The sequence below is a fragment of the Orycteropus afer genome, unplaced genomic scaffold, assembly GCF_000298275.1.
Source record: "Orycteropus afer afer isolate SDZICR_OR568_19922 unplaced genomic scaffold, OryAfe1.0 scaffold00098, whole genome shotgun sequence".
NCBI classification, from domain to species: domain Eukaryota; kingdom Metazoa; phylum Chordata; class Mammalia; order Tubulidentata; family Orycteropodidae; genus Orycteropus; species Orycteropus afer.
Window position 1 is genome coordinate 1,381,968 of NW_006921685.1, and position 5,957 is coordinate 1,387,924.

Here is a 5,957-nt window from a genome sequence, read left to right on the forward strand (position 1 = left end):
TCTTCTGTGTCTGTGTTAATTGGTTTCCCTTTTCTTTGTTGAAGAGGGTCTGTGTAGTCCTTCTGCCTAGTCCGCCATCTTGTGGGAACCTGCATACTATTTTTATATGAAAAACATTCGACTCATTCCAGCAAAATATGTAACCTGGACTTCTTCACTTCTTGGAAAATACTGGGAAGCCTACATAGCCAGTTCCTACCTGACATAGGAAGAGAAGAGCCAAATGAAGGTGGTGTTGTTGTTGTTATGTGCCATCGAGTCATACCTGACTCAGAGTGATCCCGCCTTCAGTTTCTGAAGCAGTATCAATACAAAAGTAGATTGTCCAAACTTCCTTCCAAGGAGTGGCTGGTGGGTTTGAGCCACCAACCTTGTGGTTAGCAGTCAAATGCCTTTGGCACTACGCTACCACAGCTCCTCAAATGAAGGTAAGAGAAGTCTTTTCAAACATATGGAAAAGTGTATTTTTCTTCCTTCACACTCACTCTTTTGAATTGTGTTTGCCAACTTGAGGCTCAATAGTACTGTGTACAATGTTTTGAAAGCTGAAAATAACTTTGATTAACCTATCGTAAATAATATCAATAAAATTACCAATATTATCGTCTTTGCCCTCTCTTTGCTCTTAATGAGTACATGTGGAGAGTCATTTCCAATTGAGTAATATGCCATTATCAAGTGCCAAAGAAGTCTCTAAAAACACTTTCAATAAGACTGCTCATAGAAGCTAAAGTGGTAATTTGGAATTTTTTATTGTAATATGCCCCACAGTTTAAACTTTAAGATAATAACGTCTTAATTCAGCTGGCGTTATCTCCATCTTGAATTATTTTTAACTCGTAGTCTTTTTGCAAACAAACTAGTTGGTTCACATTTTCTTACTCTTACCCCTTTACTTTGACACATTTTATATTTCATATTCAAGAATCTGAACATCTCAGAAATCTCAGTACAGATTGTGTATCCACCCTAGTAAAATTCATTCTTAGTACAGTCAAGTCTTCTCCAAAAGACTAAGTAATTTGATATAAATATCCTACATTTCAAATTGAGAATATAGAAAACTATGATATTTCTCAATAATATTTGTTTACATTAATAAACTAACTTGAGAGTGATTTTTCTTCCATGATTTAGTCAAAAAAGTAAAACAGACCCACAATCAATTGTATTTGTTAACACTTTGTAATTAGTACAACATGTTCTATTGAAACTGAACTTGTGAATTTTTCAAGATAAAGACTAAACTAATATTTATGGTATAAATGTCGTTTCTTACGTACTTACATCAGTCCTTGATCCCTTCTATAAACCCACAAAAAGCACAGTTAAAAAGAAGGAAGGAATAACCCCAAAAGGACAGAACAGAAAAAAAACAGAGATACAAAGCCAAACTATGCCAACAAATTTTGAAAGATGAGAAAAAGGTGAGTGGGAGGTAACTAACATATCAAAAGAGGTAACTAACATTTAAAAGAGGTAAAGCTGAAATCACTGCAGGAAGGAACACCAACAAGAAGTAGTCAATTTATGCAACACAAATACCAAAGACTCAGGAATTGGGAATGCCAGATATTTAAAAATGTGAGGATCATGTTAAAACCAAAAATAGAAAGAATATTTGAAAGATAATTTAAAAGAGTATCCAGGTGTATTAATTTGCTTCCCAACCCTAACTATCCTTGAGACTGCCACTTTAGAATAACATTTGATGAAATAACTGGAAATAGTGCCAAGACATAGTATTGAAAACAAAGAACTTGCACATGCAATATTATGATTTCTCTTCCACAGCCAAGGCCACCTGAGACCAATATGATATTGCCCAGGCGTGCAACTGGAGAGCATTCTCTGGAGAAAACAAGCAATCCAAGAGGAAACAGTTCCAACAAACAGTGGGGTCCTATCTGACAACCTTACACTGTACCTGAGCAGTCAACAAGTTCTGCAGTATAAACACTAAAACATGTTTTAATCTTAAATTTAAACAGAGAGTTCAACAAGAAAACCCACTGCCATCAAGTCAATTCCAATTCATAGTGATGCTGTAAGACAGAGTAGAACCACCCCCACAGAGTTCCAAGGCTGTAAATCTTTACAGAAACAGACTGCCTCATCTTTCTCCCATGAAGTGGCTGTTGGGCTCGAACCACCAACATATTGATTAGCAGCAAAATGTTTTAACCACTCTGCCACCAGAGCTCCTTCCTGAACAGTCAAAGATAACTAAATATTTGAGGAAATGATTCAATATAACTATCAGAAACTTTAAAAAAAAAAAAAAAGAGAGAAAAACAAAATTAAAATGAACTCAAAGAAATAGATAAAATTGAGGAAATTAGTCAAATTCAAAATGGAGGTGTGCAATTAATATCTTCAAAGAGATCAAGAAACACACTATTTCTGCTAAAAAATAACAAAGTCTATCAAAAAGGACTTCCAGAAGAAAACTATGTGAAAACATCATAAATTTCAATTGAAGTTTTGAAAGAAAAACTTGAGAAGCCTCCAAAAGACAAAATTAAAGAAGGATAATTAGAGAACTAATCTAGGAAGTTCAATTGATGACCAAATATTTCCAAAGGAAGTGTGTGTGTGGGAGTGCAAACAAAATGGAGAGGGGAAATGTATTTAAAACAAAATAAAATTTCTCTAACTGAAAGACATATATTATTATTTTTTTTTAAGAAGTATTATAGCTAATGAAAAAAAAGACTGTCACCAAAATATCTCTATGAGATTTCAGAGGTCTAGGGGTAGAAAAATTTTCTTAAAAGTTTTCAGAGATGTTCATAATCAAGTTACAAAAAAAAAGGTGTTTGAATAAGTTTAGTAGTTATTTCTTAGACACTTTTCATCTGAAAAATGTCAATTGATACTGTATTTGGAAGGTCCCGATGAGTCAGTTTCAGTTCATAGCTAACCTATGTACAACAGAATGAAATACAACCTGAAACTGTGCCATCCTCACAATCATTGCTATGCTTTAGCCTGTTGCTACAACCACTGTGTCTGTCCTGATGAGGGTCTTTCTCTTTTTTGCTGACATTCTACTTTATCAAGCATGATGTTATTCTCCTGGAACTGGTCCCTCCTGATAACATATCCAAAGGATGTGAGCCAAGTATTGTCATCCTTGCTTCTGGGCAAAACTTTGGCTATACTTCTTCCAAGACACATTTGTTCATTCATCAGGCAGTCCTTAGTGTATTCAATATTCTTCACCAACATCCTAATTCAAATGCATTAATTCTTCTTCAGTCTTCCTTATCCATCTTTTGCATACGTATGAGGTAACTGAAAGTCTCATGGCTTGAGACAAGCACACCTTAGTCTTAAAATGTTATCTTTGCTTTTTAATACCTTAAATAATTATCTTGCCGTAGATTTGTTTGATGCAATACATGGTTTGATTTCTTGACTGCTGCTTCCATGGATGATGATTGTGGATCCAAATAAAATAAAATTCTTGAGAACTTCAAGATTTTCTCCATTTATCATGATGTTGCTTACAGGTTGTGAGGATTTTTGTTTTCTTTGTGTTGAGATATACACTAAATACTTGAGTCTTTGATCTTCATCAGGAACTGTTTCAAGTCCTCTTTGCTTTCAGCAAGCAAGGTTGTGTCATATGCATATCACAGGTTGTTAATGATCTTTCTTCCAATCCTGATACAGCATTCTTCTTCATGTAGTCCAACTTTTCATATTATTTGCTTAGCATGAAGATTAAGTAACTATGGTGAAAGGATACTACCCTGATGCAAACTTTCCTGATTTTAAACCATGCAGTATCCTTTTGTTCTATTTGAACTATTGCCTCTTGGTCTATGGACAGGTTCCACATGATCACTAAGAGTCTTCTGGAATTCCCATTTTTTGGAATGTTAATCATATTTGGTTATGATCTACACAATAAAATTCCTTGGCATAGTCAATAAAACACAGATAAACATCTTTCTGGTATTCTCTGCTAAGGTCCATTTGATATCATATCCCTCCCTTATTCCACATCCTCTTCTCAACCTGGTTTGAATTCTGGCAGTACTCTCTCAATGTGCTACTGCAAACATTTTTTTTTTTCAATTATCTTCATCAAACTTTAATTTCACATATATTAATGATTTTTTTTTTATATAATTACCACTTTCTGTTGGATCACCTTTCTTTGGAAAGGGCACAAATACAGATCTCTTCAGTTGATTCACCAGATAGCTGTCTTCCAAATTTCTTTACATAGAGAAATGAGTGCTTCTAGGGTTGTATTAGTTTGTTGACATGTCTCAATTGGTATTCTATAAATTGCTGGAGCATTGTATTTTTCCAGTGCCTACAGTGCAGCTTGAGTGTCTTCCTACATTACCATCAGTTTTCGATCTTATGCCACCTCCTAAAGTGCTTAATCATTGACCAATTCTTTTTGGTACAGTGACTCTATGTATTCCTTCCATCTTCTTCTTCTTTTTTTAATTTTTATTGTGATTTAGATGAAAGTTTACAGACCATTCATTTTCCATACAGCAGTTCACATACACTTTGTCTCATGGTATTGACTACAATTTACCACAATGTAACAGCTCTCTTCCCACTTCCTCCCCATAGTTACCTCTTACCTTCCATGGCTTCCTGCCCCCTGAGCTGTCTCCCTGTGCATACACAGCCCTTCTATTCTCCCATGACTGACCTCTCCAAGGCGTGTATCTACCTAATCTAAACATTCAGCTCATATGCCTGTTTTTTGTTTGGCTAGAGGACACAGGAATGGATTCAATTCCAGATCTGAAGAACAGCTTTGGGCCATAGTCTCTGGGGTTCCATCAGGCTCTCTCCCACCAGAAAAACTGGTCCATTCATTCATTCATTCATTCATTTTTTTTTTTTTTTATGATTTTGAGTTTTGATCCACATTGTTCTCCCACTCTATCTAGTATCTCCTAAATGGATGCGCTTCCAAGTGGTTAACAGTGGTAGCTGGGGACCATCTAGTTCTTCTCATCTTGTAGTCATATCAGCTGAAGATTACATGGTGCACCAGTCTCTTGGACAAATTGTTTCCATGCATCTTTGGATTTCTTCATTCTTCTTCACTCTGGATGAGGAGAAACATATTGTTGCATCTAGATGGCCACTTGTAAGATTTTAAGATCCCAGAAAATACTCATCAAATTAGGATGTGGAACAATGTTTTTATGTAGTATGTGATGCCAGTTGAGTTTGATGTCCCATGTGACCATGGTTATACCTGGAAATTTTTAGAGTACATACAAATATACTTGTAGAAATATTGTCTGCCAACCCTATACGTGGTCATGGGCAGACTGGACAATCCTGCTTCTGTAGTGATACCGCCTTGGAAACCCAAGGAGGGGTCGCTATGAGTCAGGGCTGACTCGACAGTACATAATAACAACAACAATCACTCACATTTGGTACATTGTCCTTCCCTTCACCCAAATCAATACTTGTCTCTAACTATTTAACAATGTTCCCTCCCTCCTCTCCCGCCCCTGGTAACAAAGAAAATTTCCTTTCATATACAAACTTTTCACTGGCTTTTTACAATAATGGACTAATACAACAGCACGGGCGGGCTGGTGCTTACTCACTGATCTGCACTGAACACTTTCCCTTGTTACCCTCCTGAGAGGGACCAGGGTCTCCGGAAGCAAGGTAAGCACTGGCATAGCACAGAGTAGCAGGCTGGAAGAGCAGGAGAAAGGGGGTAAAACCAAGGAAGCCAAAGAGAAGAGCAATCAGCCAACGGGATTAGGTGAGGAGGGGAAACTCAGGACCGCCCAGAGTAGCAGGCCAGAAGAGCAGGAGAAAGGGGATTAAAAGACAGGAAGCCAGACAGAGGAACAGTCAGCCACAGGGACCCATGTGGGGGGGATATGAGAGGTCTCCAACAGCAGGACAAACTTGTCTGTCGGTTTGTCCTACTGTGGTGACATGTAGAC